Source organism: Bolinopsis microptera, chromosome 12 (assembly GCF_026151205.1).
Source record: "Bolinopsis microptera isolate Bmic1 chromosome 12, MBARI_Bmic_1.0, whole genome shotgun sequence".
Taxonomy (NCBI): Eukaryota; Metazoa; Ctenophora; class Tentaculata; order Lobata; family Bolinopsidae; genus Bolinopsis; species Bolinopsis microptera.
In genome coordinates, this window is record NC_087083.1 from 9,536,757 (window position 1) to 9,559,670 (window position 22,914).

Sequence of the window (22,914 nt, forward strand, 5' to 3'; positions counted from 1 at the left end):
TTAGGAGCTAGTGACACTACTAGTGACAAAAGGAATGAGGGAAACTACTAGTGACAAAAGGAATGAGGGAAACTACTAGTGACATTAGGAGCTAGTGACACTACTAGTGACAAAATGAATTAGGGAAACTACTAGTGACAAAATGAATGAGGGAAACTACTAGTGACATTAGGAGCTAGTGACACTACTAGTGACATTAGGAGCTAGTGACACTACTAGTGACATTAGGAACTAGTGACACTACTAGTGACAAAAGGAATGAGGGAAACTACTAGTGACAAAATGAATTAGGGAAACTACTAGTGACAAAAGGAATGAGGGAAACTACTAGTGACAAAAGGAATGAGGGAAACTACTAGTGACAAAAGGAATGAGGGAAACTACTAGTGACAAAAGGAACTAGTGACACTACTAGTGACAAAAGGAATAAGGGACACTACTAGTGACATAAGGAATGAGGGACACTACTAGTGACAAAAGGAATGAGGGAAACTACTAGTGACAAAAGGAATGAGGGAAACTACTAGTGACAAAAGGAATAAGGGACACTACTAGTGACAAAAGGAATGAGGGAAACTACTAGTGACATAAGAAATGAGGGAAACTACTAGTGACATAAGGAATGAGGGAAACTACTAGTGACAAAAGGAATGAGGGAAACTACTAGTGACAAAAGGAATGAGGGAAACTACTAGTGACAAAAGGAACTAGTGACACTACTAGTGACAAAAGGAATGAGGGAAACTACTAGTGACAAAAGGAACTAGTGACACTACTAGTGACAAAAGGAATAAGGGACACTACTAGTGACAAAAGGAATGAGGGAAACTACTAGTGACAAAATGAATTAGGGAAACTACTAGTGACAAAATGAATTAGGGAAACTACTAGTGACAAAAGGAATGAGGGAAACTACTAGTGACAAAATGAATGAGGGAAACTACTAGTGACATTAGGAGCTAGTGAAACTACTAGTGACAAAAGGAATGAGGGAAACTACTAGTGACAAAATGAATTAGGGAAACTACTAGTGACAAAAGGAATGAGGGAAACTACTAGTGACAAAATGAATGAGGGAAACTACTAGTGACAAAAGGAATGAGGGAAACTACTAGTGACATTAGGAGCTAGTGAAACTACTAGTGACAAAAGGAATGAGGGAAACTACTAGTGACATTAGGAGCTAGTGACACTACTAGTGACAAAAGGAATAAGGGACACTACTAGTGACAAAAGGAATGAGGGAAACTACTAGTGACAAAATGAATGAGGGAAACTACTAGTGACAAAAGGAATGAGGGAAACTACTAGTGACATTAGGAGCTAGTGACACTACTAGTGACAAAAGGAATAAGGGACACTACTAGTGACAAAAGGAATGAGGGAAACTACTAGTGACAAAAGGAATGAGGGAAACTACTAGTGACAAAAGGAATGAGGGAAACTACTAGTGACAAAAGGAATGAGGGAAACTACTAGTGACAAAAGGAATGAGGGAAACTACTAGTGACAAAATGAATGAGGGAAACTACTAGTGACAAAAGGAATGAGGGAAACTACTAGTGACAAAATGAATTAGGGAAACTACTAGTGACAAAAGGAATGAGGGAAACTACTAGTGACAAAATGAATGAGGGAAACTACTAGTGACATTAGGAACTAGTGACACTACTAGTGACAAAAGGAATGAGGGAAACTACTAGTGACAAAATGAATTAGGGAAACTACTAGTGACAAAAGGAATGAGGGAAACTACTAGTGACATTAGGAACTAGTGACACTACTAGTGACATAAGGAATGAGGGAAACTACTAGTGACATTAGGAATGAGGGAAACTACTAGTGACATAAGGAATGAGGGAAACTACTAGTGACATTAGGAATGAGGGAAACTACTAGTGACAAAAGGAATGAGGGAAACTACTAGTGACATTAGGAATGAGGGAAACTACTAGTGACATTAGGAATGAGGGAAACTACTAGTGACAAAAGGAATGAGGGAAACTACTAGTGACATTAGGAACTAGTGACACTACTAGTGACATAAGGAATGAGGGAAACTACTAGTGACATTAGGAGCTAGTGACACTACTAGTGACATAAGGAATGAGGGAAACTACTAGTGACATTAGGAACTAGTGACACTACTAGTGACATAAGGAATGAGGGAAACTACTAGTGACATTAGGAATGAGGGAAACTACTAGTGACATTAGGAATGAGGGAAACTACTAGTGACAAAAGGAATAAGGGACACTACTAGTGACAAAATGAATGAGGGAAACTACTAGTGACATAAGGAATGAGGGAAACTACTAGTGACATTAGGAACTAGTGACACTACTAGTGACAAAAGGAATGAGGGAAACTACTAGTGACATTAGGAACTAGTGACACTACTAGTGACATAAGGAATGAGGGAAACTACTAGTGACATTAGGAGCTAGTGACACTACTAGTGACATAAGGAATGAGGGAAACTACTAGTGACATTAGGAACTAGTGACACTACTAGTGACATAAGGAATGAGGGAAACTACTAGTGACATTAGGAATGAGGGAAACTACTAGTGACATTAGGAGCTAGTGACACTACTAGTGACATAAGGAATGAGGGAAACTACTAGTGACATTAGGAACTAGTGACACTACTAGTGACATAAGGAATGAGGGAAACTACTAGTGACATTAGGAATGAGGGAAACTACTAGTGACATTAGGAGCTAGTGACACTACTAGTGACATAAGGAATGAGGGAAACTACTAGTGACATTAGGAACTAGTGACACTACTAGTGACAAAATGAATGAGGGAAACTACTAGTGACAAAATGAATGAGGGAAACTACTAGTGACATTAGGAGCTAGTGACACTACTAGTGACAAAAGGAATGAGGGAAACTACTAGTGACAAAAGGAATGAGGGAAACTACTAGTGACAAAAGGAATAAGGGAAACTACTAGTGACATAAGGAATGAGGGAAACTACTAGTGACATAAGGAATGAGGGAAACTACTAGTGACAAAAGGAATGAGGGAAACTACTAGTGACATAAGGAATGAGGGAAACTACTAGTGACATTAGGAATGAGGGAAACTACTAGTGACAAAATGAATTAGGGAAACTACTAGTGACATTAGGAATGAGGGAAACTACTAGTGACATTAGGAATGAGGGAAACTACTAGTGACATTAGGAGCTAGTGACACTACTAGTGACATAAGGAATGAGGGAAACTACTAGTGACATTAGGAACTAGTGACACTACTAGTGACAAAATGAATGAGGGAAACTACTAGTGACAAAATGAATGAGGGAAACTACTAGTGACATTAGGAGCTAGTGACACTACTAGTGACAAAAGGAATGAGGGAAACTACTAGTGACAAAAGGAATGAGGGAAACTACTAGTGACATTAGGAATGAGGGAAACTACTAGTGACATTAGGAATGAGGGAAACTACTAGTGACATTAGGAATGAGGGAAACTACTAGTGACAAAAGGAATGAGGGAAACTACTAGTGACAAAAGGAATGAGGGAAACTACTAGTGACATAAGGAATGAGGGAAACTACTAGTGACAAAAGGAATGAGGGAAACTACTAGTGACATTAGGAACTAGTGACACTACTAGTGACAAAAGGAATGAGGGAAACTACTAGTGACATTAGGAACTAGTGACACTACTAGTGACATAAGGAATGAGGGAAACTACTAGTGACATTAGGAATGAGGGAAACTACTAGTGACATAAGGAATGAGGGAAACTACTAGTGACATTAGGAATGAGGGAAACTACTAGTGACAAAAGGAATGAGGGAAACTACTAGTGACATTAGGAATGAGGGAAACTACTAGTGACAAAAGGAATGAGGGAAACTACTAGTGACATTAGGAACTAGTGACACTACTAGTGACATAAGGAATGAGGGAAACTACTAGTGACATTAGGAGCTAGTGACACTACTAGTGACATAAGGAATGAGGGAAACTACTAGTGACATTAGGAACTAGTGACACTACTAGTGACATAAGGAATGAGGGAAACTACTAGTGACATTAGGAATGAGGGAAACTACTAGTGACATTAGGAATGAGGGAAACTACTAGTGACAAAAGGAATAAGGGACACTACTAGTGACAAAATGAATGAGGGAAACTACTAGTGACATAAGGAATGAGGGAAACTACTAGTGACATTAGGAACTAGTGACACTACTAGTGACAAAAGGAATGAGGGAAACTACTAGTGACATTAGGAACTAGTGACACTACTAGTGACATAAGGAATGAGGGAAACTACTAGTGACATTAGGAGCTAGTGACACTACTAGTGACATAAGGAATGAGGGAAACTACTAGTGACATTAGGAACTAGTGACACTACTAGTGACATAAGGAATGAGGGAAACTACTAGTGACATTAGGAATGAGGGAAACTACTAGTGACATTAGGAGCTAGTGACACTACTAGTGACATAAGGAATGAGGGAAACTACTAGTGACATTAGGAACTAGTGACACTACTAGTGACATAAGGAATGAGGGAAACTACTAGTGACATTAGGAATGAGGGAAACTACTAGTGACATTAGGAGCTAGTGACACTACTAGTGACATAAGGAATGAGGGAAACTACTAGTGACATTAGGAACTAGTGACACTACTAGTGACAAAATGAATGAGGGAAACTACTAGTGACAAAATGAATGAGGGAAACTACTAGTGACATTAGGAGCTAGTGACACTACTAGTGACAAAAGGAATGAGGGAAACTACTAGTGACAAAAGGAATGAGGGAAACTACTAGTGACAAAAGGAATAAGGGAAACTACTAGTGACATAAGGAATGAGGGAAACTACTAGTGACATAAGGAATGAGGGAAACTACTAGTGACAAAAGGAATGAGGGAAACTACTAGTGACATAAGGAATGAGGGAAACTACTAGTGACATTAGGAATGAGGGAAACTACTAGTGACAAAATGAATTAGGGAAACTACTAGTGACATTAGGAATGAGGGAAACTACTAGTGACATTAGGAATGAGGGAAACTACTAGTGACATTAGGAGCTAGTGACACTACTAGTGACATAAGGAATGAGGGAAACTACTAGTGACATTAGGAACTAGTGACACTACTAGTGACAAAATGAATGAGGGAAACTACTAGTGACAAAATGAATGAGGGAAACTACTAGTGACATTAGGAGCTAGTGACACTACTAGTGACAAAAGGAATGAGGGAAACTACTAGTGACAAAAGGAATGAGGGAAACTACTAGTGACATTGGGAATGAGGGAAACTACTAGTGACATTAGGAATGAGGGAAACTACTAGTGACATTAGGAATGAGGGAAACTACTAGTGACAAAAGGAATGAGGGAAACTACTAGTGACAAAAGGAATGAGGGAAACTACTAGTGACAAAAGGAATGAGGGAAACTACTAGTGACAAAATGAATTAGGGAAACTACTAGTGACAATAGGAATGAGGGAAACTACTAGTGACATTAGGAATGAGGGAAACTACTAGTGACATTAGGAATGAGGGAAACTACTAGTGACAAAATGAATTAGGGAAACTACTAGTGACATTAGGAATGAGGGAAACTACTAGTGACATTAGGAATGAGGGAAACTACTAGTGACAAAAGGAATGAGGGAAACTACTAGTGACAAAAGGAATGAGGGAAACTACTAGTGACATTAGGAATGAGGGAAACTACTAGTGACATTAGGAATGAGGGAAACTACTAGTGACATTAGGAATGAGGGAAACTACTAGTGACAAAATGAATTAGGGAAACTACTAGTGACATTAGGAATGAGGGAAACTACTAGTGACATTAGGAATGAGGGAAACTACTAGTGACATTAGGAGCTAGTGACACTACTAGTGACATAAGGAATGAGGGAAACTACTAGTGACATTAGGAACTAGTGACACTACTAGTGACAAAATGAATGAGGGAAACTACTAGTGACAAAATGAATGAGGGAAACTACTAGTGACATTAGGAGCTAGTGACACTACTAGTGACAAAAGGAATGAGGGAAACTACTAGTGACAAAAGGAATGAGGGAAACTACTAGTGACATTAGGAATGAGGGAAACTACTAGTGACAAAAGGAATGAGGGAAACTACTAGTGACATTAGGAATGAGGGAAACTACTAGTGACATTAGGAATAAGGGACACTACTAGTGACAAAAGGAATGAGGGAAACTACTAGTGACAAAAGGAATGAGGGAAACTACTAGTGACATTAGGAATGAGGGAAACTACTAGTGACATTAGGAATGAGGGAAACTACTAGTGACATTAGGAATGAGGGAAACTACTAGTGACATTAGGAATGAGGGAAACTACTAGTGACATTAGGAATGAGGGAAACTACTAGTGACAAAAGGAATGAGGGAAACTACTAGTGACATAAGGAATGAGGGAAACTACTAGTGACATTAGGAACTAGTGACACTACTAGTGACATTAGGAATGAGGGAAACTACTAGTGACATTAGGAATGAGGGAAACTACTAGTGACAAAAGGAATGAGGGAAACTACTAGTGACAAAAGGAATGAGGGAAACTACTAGTGACATTAGGAATGAGGGAAACTACTAGTGACATTAGGAATGAGGGAAACTACTAGTGACAAAAGGAATGAGGGAAACTACTAGTGACATTAGGAATGAGGGAAACTACTAGTGACATTAGGAGCTAGTGACACTACTAGTGACATAAGGAATGAGGGAAACTACTAGTGACATTAGGAACTAGTGACACTACTAGTGACAAAAGGAATGAGGGAAACTACTAGTGACAAAAGGAATGAGGGAAACTACTAGTGACATTAGGAATGAGGGAAACTACTAGTGACATTAGGAGCTAGTGACACTACTAGTGACAAAAGGAATGAGGGAAACTACTAGTGACATTAGGAACTAGTGACACTACTAGTGACATAAGGAATGAGGGAAACTACTAGTGACATTAGGAACTAGTGACACTTCTAGTGACATAAGGAATGAGGGAAACTACTAGTGACAAAAGGAATGAGGGAAACTACTAGTGACAAAATGAATTAGGGAAACTACTAGTGACAAAATGAATTAGGGAAACTACTAGTGACAAAAGGAATGAGGGAAACTACTAGTGACATTAGGAACTAGTGACACTACTAGTGACAAAAGGAATGAGGGAAACTACTAGTGACAAAAGGAATGAGGGAAACTACTAGTGACAAAATGAATGAGGGAAACTACTAGTGACAAAAGGAATGAGGGAAACTACTAGTGACAAAATGAATTAGGGAAACTACTAGTGACATAAGGAATGAGGGAAACTACTAGTGACAAAATGAATGAGGGAAACTACTAGTGACAAAAGGAATGAGGGAAACTACTAGTGACAAAAGGAATGAGGGAAACTACTAGTGACAAAAGGAATGAGGGAAACTACTAGTGACAAAAGGAACTAGTGACACTACTAGTGACAAAAGGAATGAGGGAAACTACTAGTGACATTAGGAACTAGTGACACTACTAGTGACAAAAGGAATGAGGGAAACTACTAGTGACATTAGGAACTAGTGACACTACTAGTGACAAAAGGAATGAGGGAAACTACTAGTGACAAAAGGAACTAGTGACACTACTAGTGACAAAAGGAATGAGGGAAACTACTAGTGACATTAGGAATGAGGGAAACTACTAGTGACAAAAGGAATGAGGGAAACTACTAGTGACATTAGGAACTAGTGACACTACTAGTGACAAAAGGAATGAGGGAAACTACTAGTGACATTAGGAATGAGGGAAACTACTAGTGACAAAAGGAACTAGTGACACTACTAGTGACAAAAGGAATGAGGGAAACTACTAGTGACATTAGGAATGAGGGAAACTACTAGTGACAAAAGGAATGAGGGAAACTACTAGTGACAAAAGGAATGAGGGAAACTACTAGTGACAAAAGGAACTAGTGACACTACTAGTGACAAAAGGAATGAGGGAAACTACTAGTGACATTAGGAACTAGTGACACTACTAGTGACAAAAGGAATGAGGGAAACTACTAGTGACATTAGGAATGAGGGAAACTACTAGTGACATAAGGAATGAGGGAAACTACTAGTGACAAAAGGAATGAGGGAAACTACTAGTGACATTAGGAACTAGTGACACTACTAGTGACAAAAGGAATGAGGGAAACTACTAGTGACATTAGGAACTAGTGACACTACTAGTGACATAAGGAATGAGGGAAACTACTAGTGACAAAAGGAATGAGGGAAACTACTAGTGACATTAGGAGCTAGTGACACTACTAGTGACAAAAGGAATGAGGGAAACTACTAGTGACATTAGGAACTAGTGACACTACTAGTGACAAAAGGAATGAGGGAAACTACTAGTGACAAAAGGAATGAGGGAAACTACTAGTGACATTAGGAATGAGGGAAACTACTAGTGACAAAAGGAATGAGGGAAACTACTAGTGACAAAATGAATTAGGGAAACTACTAGTGACAAAATGAATTAGGGAAACTACTAGTGACAAAATGAATTAGGGAAACTACTAGTGACATTAGGAGCTAGTGACACTACTAGTGACAAAATGAATTAGGGAAACTACTAGTGACAAAAGGAATGAGGGAAACTACTAGTGACAAAATGAATTAGGGAAACTACTAGTGACAAAATGAATTAGGGAAACTACTAGTGACATAAGGAATGAGGGAAACTACTAGTGACAAAAGGAATGAGGGAAACTACTAGTGACATTAGGAGCTAGTGACACTACTAGTGACAAAAGGAATAAGGGACACTACTAGTGACATAAGGAATGAGGGAAACTACTAGTGACATTAGGAACTAGTGACACTACTAGTGACAAAAGGAATGAGGGAAACTACTAGTGACATTAGGAACTAGTGACACTACTAGTGACATAAGGAATGAGGGAAACTACTAGTGACAAAAGGAATGAGGGAAACTACTAGTGACAAAAGGAATGAGGGAAACTACTAGTGACAAAATGAATTAGGGAAACTACTAGTGACAAAATGAATGAGGGAAACTACTAGTGACAAAATGAATTAGGGAAACTACTAGTGACAAAAGGAATGAGGGAAACTACTAGTGACAAAATGAATTAGGGAAACTACTAGTGACAAAATGAATTAGGGAAACTACTAGTGACAAAATTAATGAGGGAAACTACTAGTGACAAAATGAATGAGGGAAACCTGAGGCAAGACAAGGTTACATGCAATATTCGAGGTACTGGTAGATTTCGCTGACGAACATTTACCAAACGTCGTAAAATGAGTGCTATCATCATATCGGATTGTCAGATTGGTCTGAGGAGTTCAGGACTTGGCTGAAGGGACTGATACAGCTTAGTTTTGATTCGGCAGTCTTGAAGAATGCAGACAACTGGTATGAGGTCGTTAACGGTGTACCCACTGGAGGTATCAATTCAGTGGATTGCGGTAACATTGCTTTGTTCTTTGTCCTAAAGAGTCTGGTTTACGACCCGGTTGTTAGACCAGAGGAGCTCAAGAACCTTGATCGGTTTGTGGATGATATTTCGGGCCAAGGTATGTGGAGAGGTTCTATGATTGGTTTTGAAGAATGGGTAGGGTCATTACGCAGTAAGATGGTTGATAACTATGGCTTAGATATTACATACGAAGTGAAACCAATCACGGAGTTCACTCAGTTCCTGGACATTCAGTACAAGTTTGTTGGAGGGAGACTCACAACAGATCTGTTTAGGAAACCTACTGACGCTAACAGGTATCTTGAATTCTCAAGTTTCCATCCACGACATACCTTCCGGAGTATAGTCTTCTCACAGGCACTTCGATACAGAAGGATAATCAATGATGACGTCTTGCTGGATGAGAGATTGGCAGAGCTTCAGTTGTTTTTTGAACGGTCTTCATATCCTACTGATATGGTGAGAGAGGTCATCAGTGATGTCAGATCGATACCAAGAACTTTACAGTACAAGGCAAAGGATCAGGGTCCCCCTTCTTTCACACCATGGATTGTTACATTCGGTGCGGGCTATGAGGAAACCAAGGAAAAGGCTAAAGAGGCCAGTAACATCATCTCAAATAGCCGTACATGGAGCAGTGAGAACCCTGAGAGGATCCCTAAACTCCAAGTGGTGACCAGGCGAGCCCCTAACTTAAAGGACACTTTATTCAAGAGAAAGAAGCTTGCCTTAGGTTCAGAGTCAAGAACAACTGACCCATGCACCAAACCTGGTGAGAAGAAGAAAGGCAGACCCTGCCAAACTTGTCACCTTGTTAGTGGCAATTCCATGGTCTCCAATAATGGACACTCAGTCAGAACTCAAGGTGGTAACTGTAAGACACGCAACATTGTGTACGGCGCGACATGCAAACTTTGTACTGTTAATAACGTATACGTGGGAAAAACAGTCACCAGCCTCAGCCAACGTGTGAATGGTCATCGCAGTAAATATTATGAGATTTTAGAGGCGAGTAGTAAGGGGAATGTTGAGAGCCACAGAGATTTTGATGACGAGAATGTTTTAGGGGCACATCTTTTTTCAGTTCATAATTTGAGGGAGAGATCTGTTTTCAATGAAAGTTTCCATTTTGATATTTTGTGTTCTACATCCCCAGATAATATTAGAAAGTCAGAACAGTTTTATATTAACAAATTGAAGACACTTTATCCGTTTGGCCTGAACAATGTGAATTCAGTTTCTGGAAGCTAATTTTTCATGGTGTCCCGAATTTTATTTTTAAATCGTCCATTTTTGTTTATATATGCAGTCTATCAATTTTTGAATTGCGTCTTTTTGATTTTTTGATTTAATGAACTACTGCAGACTCCACATTATTATAGTATATGCCATTAATTTTGTTCCGATTTTAAACTATTCCATTTTTACGAGATGCTAAATTAATTTTTTGAGACTTTACTACATTTTTGATGAGAATTTTTGACATTTTCAAACTAACCATTGATATTCTCAGATTATGTGACTGATTAAATGCTGAAGATAAAAGAAATATATTCATTTTGCTAAGATTATGTTTGCGTTTCATTGCTCAACAGCTGTTCGAAGGATCAAATATAAGATTATCGGATTGTCACAGTGATGAATTAAAATCTGAATTATTTATCACCCTACGCGCGTGGGGTGGACTCCTGGGGTGGACTTTTATTCAGCGCGTATTTTGTAGCCTGTTCAACTTGACGTTTTGATTCGTTACTATCTCAATGTCACAGATACACAGAATGTGAGGTGATCATCTTAAAGAGAAACGTCTCAGCTTTCACCTGGTGTAAAGTTTATCTTTGTACTCAAAATATAGCTCGCTCAGTGTGCAATAGAAGTTGACAATACAATAACCACGTCTGCGACCGGTCGTCAGATACCGGAGTGTTGCACAAAATTGGGTCCCTAAATTAAAATTCTATGACACAGTTACCATGCAGAAATGTCTGGAGTAACATTTGGTGAAAATTTGAAGGGTCTACTGTAAATATTGCAAAAGTTATTGAAAACAAACTAGCTTAATCAGAAGTTTTTGGGAAAATTTCAAATTTTGTACGTAGTGGGGTCTACAGGGGTGGACTCTTGCGGCGCGCATCTGACGGAGTGGCTTTTTCAACAGCCGTCAGTACGGCCAATATCAGAGCACAAATTATTGTGAGTAAGACCTTAATGATCAGCTATGAACCCCTCACTAGAGTAGTAACCGTATCTAAAAACAAGGAAATGTTATTCCGTCAAAGCTCAAATTTTTTACTCTTCTCAGTGCAGTTAGTGTTACTATGAATGTACTAGCTAAGTATCGTTGATCGTAGCTGCATTACACAGTAGAAAGTAACCAAGGAAGACTGCTGATTAACGAAGCAATTTCAACGTGAACAGTTCCAAAATACATAATCATGGCGACGATAGTTCAACTTGAACCTTTATAGTTTTTACAGTCTAAAATCACAATAAAATCACGTGAACTGCAAATCACAAAATCAAATCACTCAAATCTGATAGTCCCGTTACAGTACGCTTTCGTGACAACCTCAACGCTTAAAAAATAAATATTATCCAGTCTTGTGACCACCGATGGCCCTAACTCTCCCTTGTCCGCGAGGAGCATCGTTGCGACCATGGGGTTTCAGTTCTTTGTTCTTCCCACTCGGCTTCGATAGATCGAATTGGCTGGAAGTCAATCTATCAGAAAGACCTTTGTCGATCTCAGGGGCGTGGTAAATTGTGGATGTCGGAGTATAAAGCTTCCTGAAAAGATTGAGACATTCACTCGGTCTGTTGTAAATATCAAATAGTCCTTGTAGGCAGAGATTTAACTTATGTTGGGTTTGATAACTAGAGAAGGCGATTTGATATTCATTGATAGTATAAGCATATAAGCATAAGTGATAAGTTTATTTACCCTTTTTATGGTACCTCGAGGCTCGATATCTGTATTCAGTAATCATCACTCAAAATCTACTTATTAAATTTATTAACTAAACAAGTTAATGTATTACCGTCCTAGAGAGGTTTCCTGAGAATTTGAAGTCTCTGTAGGTTGCTGGCATGTCTACTAAGCTCTTCGATTGAGGAGTTTTGGACCCCTCGGCGGTCCAAATGATTTATAATGCTGTGGGCATTTTCAACATCTATCGAGGTAAACGCCCTCGCAGCATAACCTGTAGAGAATGAACATGTCATCAATGTGAAGTTCAATGATAAAAATCAGAGTGGCCGATTTCAACGGGCAGAATTCTAATATCATGGCCATGGGGAATGGACTATTTTTTGTCGATTTTGCAAACCAAACTGGCAAACGATTGTTGATTTTCGTCACTAGTCTAAAATGAATGCAAACGTTCGGCCGAACATTTACATGATTAGAAACTTACCGGTTTCTTTCGTTATTATGTACAGACATGGCCGGGCTTGGGTTCCGCATACGATATCTTCTATCAGATTAAAGTTGAACCCACACTTTGTACTGCTCGTGGGAGGAGGAAAGCAAACGGAGACCTTTTTCATGAGCATCTCGTGTAGTACCATCATCATGTCGATTCTGATATCAGCTGCAAAATTCGTCTATTACTAAATGCTAGCTTTTCGAACTTCGTATCTTGGAAATAACAACTTCTATGAAAGAACACACACACACACACACACACACACACAGATACACACACCCACAAACACATACAGACATAGACACACACACACAGAGACACAGACATACAGGCATACAGGCATAAACACAGACACAGACGGACACACAGACAGACACACAGACAGACACAGTTACACACAGACAAGGACACACAGACACACACCCACAAACACATACAGACATAGACACACAGACACAGGCATAAACACAGACACACACAGACACAGACGGACACACAGACAGACACAGTACACACAGACACACACAGACACACACAGACACACACACATAAACACACATAGTTCACTTCAGTGCACTACATTACAATTACAGACACACGCAGTACAATCAGAGACACACACACGATACAAAGACAGACACAGACACAAACACACAGAGTACACTTCAGTACAATCACAGACGCAGGCACAAAGACATATACAAGAAGAGCAGATTGAAGTACCTTCATTTGCAGATGTTGACGCATTGATCTGTGGGATATGTTCTTCAGTCTGTAACTGATCATCTGCTAGAACTGTCTCATCTGGATCAACCGGAGGAGTATCTTCCGGCAGGAGTCTGAGTGGGTCTATCGGGACAGCCATGGATCGCTCTCCCTACCTTGTTGAATTAAAGACAAAGGTCAACGACGGATGTCGCATGTTAGTCCTGTAACTAAATGTAATCCAAAATAGTGAATAAATAATTTTTACATCTGAACGATTGTATGTCTGAATGGTGATTTTTAATCAATGAACAAAAGTTCAGGATTTTACCTTCTGTTAAGCTGTTAGCAATGACTCTAGCACCCTCTCCCTACAAAACGACCATATCTCGGTCTGAAGCTTTAAACCGTCTTGCCTCAGCAGCCATCTAGCACAGTCGACCTGTCCTGTTAATTGTGTGATCATCAAGTTACCAAATTTAATCCTTCAATATTCAAATAATTGATTATTAGACAAAACAGAGTTTAGAGCTCGACGTATGCTTCAGGGTTTCACACTGTGCTGTAATCAAACGCATGACTAAAACCTCTTGCTACTATTACCAATAAACCCATATTGTTAAGGCGGTCGAATGATTTACCTGAGTTGATCGCGTCCATGAAAGGGTTAAACTGCGTTCTGTCCAGCTTGTTAATGTCCGTTCCAGCAGCCAGCAGTGCCTCCGCCTCCGTCACTCTCCCTGCTTTGCATGGCCAGTGAAGCGTAGAGCTCCCCTCTAAGCTCTTTGACGATCCGACGAAGGATCCAGATTCCCTTCTTTTCTTTTGAGATTGCTTCAATTCTTCCTGGAGTATGCGGATTACCATTTATATACTTCCATACAGGGCGCGTGAACAATCAGCAATGAATTATCAATTAATCAATCTAGTTTTTGAGTAGAAAGTCCACAGATTGTGATACATTGGATTTGATATTGGAAAAGACATAGCTTACCAAATACCTTTTCATGGGCTTTTTGGAGGACAGGGATGACTTATTCCTGCGTGCCATTACACCATAACTATCTGCTGTAACAGCAAAAATTAGAATTATGTCGGACATAATTCTAAAAAATTGGAACATCGTAGTTAATCAGTGTGGTGCTAACAACAGAGAGCGATTTGAACGGTAGGCAATTTCATAAATTCCATTAACGCGATATAAGGATGATTGGAACAGGCTAAAATCTACTAAGTAGCATTGATAACTGGCTATATCGCTGCATTAGACGATAAAAGTATTGCTAACTATGGATATTCTAAGTGATCTAGGCAGAGGGGAACCGGCACAGCCAGATTGCGTTGTCTTCAGTGACTAAGTTTCACGATAGTAAAATTGACCTTATTTATTTTTAAAAAGGATGCACAGTTCAAGCAATAAATCGATCAGCTGCTCATATGATATTTGCATTTAAAGGAGGGCCCAGTGCAGTGACAAGTAAGTCTGTTAAGGCAACATTTAGTTCTGAGATTAGCTGAGTCTTGACAAAGATAAGTTGAGTTTCGAGAAAGTGCACACGGATAAAGTTATCAAGTGAAAATGATAAGACTAAGTTAGGGTCCAGTCAACAGAATGGCAGCTGTAACAGAAACAGTTCATTGGATAGGAGAGTAGGGGATTATGACGGAGTGAAGTTTATATAGCAGGGCAAACAAAAAACAACTGACAGCACTGAGCAAGTGAACTGGAAAATTGAGGAAGGGAAATAACTGTGGTTGTCAGCCCTTTCCGTAGCAATCAGGATTTCCCACGAGATCGATCAGGCAATCAGGATTTCCCACGAGACTGCTCCATCCGATGCGCGCACTTTTGTCACGTGACGGCCACGTGACGCTCAAATCGTTGTCACGTGGTACAGAAGGGAGGTTCCTAGAGCGTTGATCTCGACAAGAGGGAGTTTCTCACGGTTTATCTTCAATAACTATCGCTATTTTTATAGTAGAGAGTTGAAACTTTCACCAAATGTTTCCCTAGACATTTCTGCATGGTAACTGTGTCATAGAATTTTAATTTAGGGACCCAATTTTGTGCAACACTCCGGTATCTGACGACCGGTCGCAGACGTGGTTATTGTAGTGTCAACTTCTATTGCACACTGAGCGAGCTATATTTTGAGTACAAAGATAAACTTTACACCAGGTGAAAGCTGAGACGTTTCTCTTTAAGATGATCACCTCACATTCTGTGTATCTGTGACATTGAGATAGTAACGAATCAAAACGTCAAGTTGAACAGGCTACAAAATACGCGCTGAATAAAAGTCCACCCCAGGAGTCCACCCCACGCACGTAGGGTGTTTATGTTGGGACCAAATAAGGACTGTCACAGTAAATAATTTTCATCAAACATGTCTGCATTCGTGTCGGCTTCTTTCCGGCAAAATTTCCGTGTGTTTCAAGTTGAGTTCTGTCGTGTACCTTGATGTTCTACTTATAGGTTCAGTTTCATTATAGTATATATATTAACTTTAATAATAATAATATTATATATATTAGCTTTAATAAAGGATTTTAAAACATTTTGAACAGAGTGAAACCTTTGCAAAAATGTATCAACTGTTTACTGGTATATTATTTGGTACAAAGTAAATTAGTTTACTTTGTAGCTGAACCGCGTGCTTGTTTGAATTAATGCGTCAAACTAATATAAAGCACTACAAAATGGCAACTTAATAATAATATATAGCTATAGGGCGAGCGCGATTCTTTTAAAGTTTTAAGATGAGTGAAACCTTGACAACAAGTTATCAATTGGTATCAAAAATTGTCTAAGGTTAAAGACAAGAAAAGTCCTATAATCTCACAGTAGTTAACGCATAATCCTAATTTTAGGAAAGCTTGCAGAAAAAAAAATTCATATACGCCTTACACCCGCTGACCTTTATAATTGAGGTATTACATAATACTTACTTACATTAAATAAATAAAATGTACTACATGTTGTAAAAACAGGCTCCGGTACATCCTAGCTCATTCCGCTTCAGAAGACATTTGACAAACACACAAAAGGATGATACATCACACAAGAAATGGTAGGATGCTACGATGTAAACCCGATATGTACAGCGAGTATAAACGATAAGTGTGTACACACAATATGATACATAAACTTAATTATTGCACGCGCAATAATTAAGTTTACGATCATTGCATCACTTATAAGCTTATAGTTAACAGCTTATAGTTAACAACTATAAGTAATGCAGATATGAGTTACGCTACATTATTGCAGATGCGTATGCTTGATCAGCTTTATGCCTAGAGGAATCTGATAAACTATTATATGCAGTACTGATTTTATCGAATGACTCAAATGATAGTGGCAGCAGCTTCTTAGATCTACGGGATGATTTAGTAACACGCAAGCACGCAGTAAAGATATTTAATATTTAATATTCGTTAATATTAATTTAATGATTGATATTTAATATTCGTCTCGAATATTAATTCCGTATTTACTTCAAACCATCAAACGTAAGTTACACAGCAAAATATAAATGTAAAGAAAACAAAACCTTAATGGTTAGGCGACAAATAGCAACACCCTACACTAATGCTTTTAAATCGCTGAAGAACAAAGCTCCAAAGCTGCATAGTAGACAAAAGAAAGTTCGTCACATATAATACCACACAATAAGGACTAGACAACAAAAAGGTGGACCCGTATTACAGACACACGTATTACAGACACTCCAATATACAATTACCTACAAGTTAAACAGCCACTCCCAGCAGTTGCCAGCCTTGTCTCCGGGTCTTCAGTTTTGTCCAGAGAAGTTTTGAGAACTTCAGAACCCTACAAAATAAGCAGCAGACAACAGCAACAATAAACAACACGTCAGCTGTCACACAGCGAGGGACAATTGAGGCTAAACCTGATTATTGATAAGGCCACAGAATGCAGCAGAAGTTGAGACTCAAAGCTGCATGCAATATTTGAGGTAGGACTGTCACAGTTTTGAGAAGTTCAGAACGACCGACCCTACAAGATAAGCAGCAGACAACAGCAGACAAGTAACAGCAGCAACAAACAACAGCTGTCACACAGCAACACATAGGTGTTCCAAATCCCAGCCCAATTACCATAACAACAAGTTAAACCTAGTTCCTACCGTCCTTGTTATCCAACAGTAGACAGCAGGAACAGTACAAAAGTAAAAGTAGACGACAATGGAGGGATAATACACGGCTTCAACCTACACTGTGTGCCATTTAGCACGCGAGCTTTACAATTTGCGACATGATATAAGCGTGAGAAGAGAAAACAAGTAAGCTATCACACTTTCACTTTCACATTTACATATCCACACATTTAACCCCAGCATCCTCAAAGCATCATCATATATCAGCATATGCTATATCCTCTCGTGGGCCACCAGGTCCAGCCCCTCTTTAAATAAAAGAAGAAAGTAAACAAAAGTTACAGGTATTAAGAGTGATTCACAAAATTTGAAGGCACGCTCAGCACAGTGATTCAGGTTACCAATGAATGATATGTCGAGAGAGTGATAATGGGAAACGACTTTTACTGATGCCCTTTGGATCGTTTAATAAATTGTGCTATAGCAGTTAAGCAGTTACAAGCTATACAATCTGCAACCAACGACAAAACAACGAAATAATTGTTAACGGTATAAGCAACATAGAAAACATAAGTCTTATACTGGCACAGATCACATAACAAATAAAATACGTCATATTACAAAGCCTTTTTTTAAACAAATAAAATACATATTACAAAGCCTTTTACTACATCATATTCATTTATTCGTTTAAGCTTTTATCTTTTCGCTGTTTCAAAGTGATCTTATTGTACCTCTGTTAACCTTTACAATGATAAACGTGATACAAAACACGTGGTAATGGTAGCAACACGAGATAACATGTTTTACTGGCATAATATGTTCAATAACAAATGATATATATATTCGTTTAAGCAGTCATCTAACTGTCACCTGATTGTATAAGGCCCCGATCATTTGTTAACATTCGGTTTAAGCTGTGATCATATTGCACCTCAGTGTAGTACATTGTGCCAGCCAATCAGACGATAACGATGTAGTACTAATTGTTTACTAATATGTACTACTACGATGTAGTACTAATTGTTGACGTTATAGAAATACCAAGAAAGCTTCAAACTATAATAATGGATAGGAATCAGTGAAGCTTTAACCTATACTTACGTTGTTTTACCCAATCAGAAGATAACGATATATTTGAAAGAGCATGATGAAGCCATTATCCGTCCACCCACTGAGAGGACACCACCCATTAAATTATTTGACGAATAAGGGTCTAACATATTAGTTAAATTTATATTACACCTGTATTGCACGTGTATTGCTTGTGTATTGCACGTGTTATAGTCCACGAATTATTCTTCGTAATTCTAATCTTGTCAAGTGTATAGACTCATTGTGTTAACGTGTAATGATCCTCTTTCTCGCAATGATTCCAGGAAAACTACGTGAAACGTCGGTTCAATTTTATTAAAATGTTTAAAAAATGTATTTTTACGCGTTGATTGGTTAAGCATTTATTGGGAATATAATTATAAAAGCACCGGAAAGTTGACATCGAGTTTAAGCTGGTATATTATGGAGATATAATTAATATTAAAATGATCTTAATTTTAAAATCACTTCACCTAACCGTGTGTCTTTAATTTATGATATTAAACTTACTTTGCTCTACAACATTAATAAGAGCTTCATAAATAATAAATCACGCTGAGAAATAGCAGGTGCTTGCCGTAAAATCTCATAAAATGCCATAAAATGTCACAAAATATTTTGTTCTCTGCGACAAAATACATGATGGATTAATGCTAATCTCTCCCTGTATGCCTAATTAGAATTATTTTTATTTCAAAATTGCTCATAAAAATTAAGAAATATCCTATATCCAGTTCATATTCAAGTAATTCCAGCGTATAATCCGCACAGCACCCCTAGTTAGAATGCACAATGAACACAGGAACATCACCATGCCGTTGCACAACCGTAACATTTACAACTCACTGCATGATAACGGAGCCACCAACGGAGCTACTAAATCACACAAACTTGTGATAGCTCAGTTAGTACTAGTGATATATCACATATAAATCATACGTCCAGCATATACCAGTTCATTACTATAATCACATGTGTCAAGTGTTCATTACATGTGTCCTGTGTTCATCACAGTAGCTATACTATAGTATTTGAACACGTGCTCTGATGTGCGAGCTGATGCAGTTGTATCTATCGCTCTACCAGTAACCGTTAAGAAATTGAGTATTCATGGCATAATATTATATTTATATATATAATATTAATTACAATGAAAACAACGATTCTACAAACTCAGAGTTTCATGCAAATGCAATCATCAGTGTCAGAATAAGTTTACTAAATTAATAAATCCATGTTTTCCTTACAAGCTCCTTCATAAAATTAACTTAACTAAACTAAATCAAAACAAAATCAAACGAAACGAAACGAAATTGAAACGAAAATGAAATACAAGAACAAAAACTAAAATTAAAATAAAATATTCCTAAAAGCATTTCTTCAGCATAAACTTGTTGGTGTGCCTACATTTACTTATGAGTTCCCTCCTCCTATTTAATAGATTGCCATCTTTATTTAAAATAATATAAAGTTTTTCAGTAAGGCAGATTTTTGTTTTGATTTAGTTTAGTTAAGTTAATTTTATGAAGGAGCTTGTAAGGAAAACATGGATTTATTAATTTAGTAAACTTATTCTGACACTGATGATTGCATTTGCATGAAACTCTGAGTTTGTAGAATCGTTGTTTTCATTGTACAATGCTCCCCTCCCGGGTAGAGCACTCTTGAAACTGGATTTCTCCAAAAGAAACATCATATAATATTAATTATACATATTAATTGCAATATATTGAAGTTCAGTTATAATAGTCCACAGAGTGGATTCCACATCTTCAAAGGTTAGGTAATAATATACAAAAAAGATGACTATTTTAAAAAATCCACAATTTTCGGAGTATTGAAGTGTACATAATTTTTTTAAATAAAGATGTACAAGATCCAAATCTACAAACATTTTTTGATTTTCTATTTTAATCTCATTGATTTACTGACAAATTGGATGCGCAAAATGACACAATCTCGCATGAGGATTTGTCAGTTTAAGTCTGCCTCCAATCTCCATTCGAGGTGTGACTCACAGAGTTACAAAGTTACAGAGTTATTTTCAATTTTTTGAGACACATCTATTAGACAGATCAAGCTATAATAATCAGACTACGAATGTTTTTAATCTAAATACCTTGATCAACAAAGCATCAAGAAATTAACTAAATGTGACGAACAGAGGAAACAGTGAATCTCGTAGACTGAGCTGCATCTAATTCTATTCATAATTTAGAGCTGGAAACATTTTGAATCATTAATTTAAGACAGAAGATAGCAATATATAGTCTCACGAATCACAACAAAGCATTAAGATCTGCAAGGTCAACAATAAATTACTGTCTAAACTAAAAAAGTGAAGCTTATCAACCTACCCTAGGATATAGATAGGGAGATTCAGTCAAACTTACATCTACAATTTAACCTTCAGACAGACCCCCATCTCGGTAAAATAGGTGCGATTTACTGAGATCCTCATAATATTACAAGTGGACTGGATCCCGTATAATATAAAGTAAGGGTCCCGTATTTAGTAAGTTACCAACACCCACGTGGGCACATGTCACCCACGTGGGCACATGGGCAGCACGTGATCAACACGTGGGCAGCACGTGATCAGCACGTGATCAGCACGTGGGTGGTAGTGTCTGCGATGTCACTGTGCTACATTTTGAAACAAAGAGAAGTCCATCAGTCAGGTCTGTATGGAGTATAAAGGTGAATCGTATTGACTTACACAACTGCAGTGGTAGAGTTGCCTCGGCCGGGCAGATGGTAAGAGAGACAAAAAGAGTATAAATTAAATTTACACCATCCTGTTTTAATTTCTTAATAGTGCAGGCAGCATAGGTTAATAAACATTCAAACATTGGTTAGTAAACATTGTTAATATTAACATTGGTTAATAAACATTGGTTAAAACGGCCCGTAATGGAACCTATTCTAATAGTAATATAAATATTATTATTACTTATACTAAGACTAACGATTAGTTATTCACGTAGACATTTAAATAGATATTAAATAAATAAGATCCTGTAATTCATTGGAACCCACTGTAATTAGCTGTATAAAAGTATAAATATATAAGATCTAATAAGACTAATTCTTTAATTTGATCCAAGATAATATATTAGATCACGCGTCTGATTATGTATTGTACCACAGCTGTATCAAATAAAGTTTCTTGTAATTATTGATCGCGGTTGCACGAAATACGCCATTTCTATACAGTGATATGATCAAAATGAGCAACTGAACCGCAAATAAATAATCTTATTTTTAACAGAGGCCCTCAACTTTTTAAGCTTCTAAGGAATTTGTATTGACAATAAAAACGATTCCTATCGAACTAGAGATACTCATCTTATGTAGCAACTGTATGTGTGCAGCTGTTGTCATCAATGTTAATTACGTCACTACACGATACACGTCATGATCTTGTGACGTTATATAGCTGAGTAATTAACAGCATTTTTAACATTACACCAGGCGCACATTTCTTCACTAGTAAAGTAGTAAGACTTACAAAAATTTGTGTCCCTACATTTTCCGAACAGGGAATAATTTATCGGGTTTGGACTTACGAGGTGGATAATCGTTACAGCGATGAGGACAGTGAGCTACTCCTTCGTAATATTCAACGTTGTAGCAGTGCAACACGTGCTTTATAGATGCATAGTGCGCGAGAACGAAATGAAGAGCAATGTACAACCTAAGTAAATGTAGCACTTCAAATAGAGACTGTTTTGAGAACCTGGTCACCAATTATACTGAAATACGAGAAAAGATTTTATAAAGGAGTATATAAGATTCAATTGTTGAGTTATAAGCACTACTACACTTCTAATCAGTTAGGCAGCTGCAGAAAGTCATTCTATAAGTAAGTATCGAATATAATGCACCGCTCCTTAATCTTTATAAATGAGCATGTAAGGATTAAATTGTATACAAATTACAAATAGCAATGCAGGGCCTCTCAGCATGGTAATGTTATATATATATTTTTAAATTTCAGTTCATCAGATTTTCCCACTGCTTTTAGTTTGTATTTATTCTCAATTGTATATGA

At 37.9% G+C, this 22,914-nt stretch overlaps 2 long non-coding RNA genes across 2 annotated transcripts; both read right to left on the bottom strand.

Moving 5' to 3' along the window:
• Positions 1 to 11,905: 11,905 nt before the first annotated feature.
• Positions 11,906 to 13,046, bottom strand: LOC134824331 (uncharacterized). The gene is made up of 3 exons (XR_010161390.1): positions 12,928 to 13,046; positions 12,553 to 12,714; positions 11,906 to 12,301 (listed from the first exon to the last, which is right to left on the bottom strand). It is a non-coding gene; the product is annotated as an uncharacterized LOC134824331 (long non-coding RNA).
• An 11-nt stretch (positions 13,047 to 13,057) lies between these two features.
• LOC134824330 (uncharacterized) lies at positions 13,058 to 14,864 on the bottom strand. The gene is made up of 4 exons (XR_010161389.1): positions 14,286 to 14,864; positions 13,976 to 14,091; positions 13,663 to 13,820; positions 13,058 to 13,104 (listed from the first exon to the last, which is right to left on the bottom strand). It is a non-coding gene; the product is annotated as an uncharacterized LOC134824330 (long non-coding RNA).
• Positions 14,865 to 22,914: the final 8,050 nt, after the last annotated feature.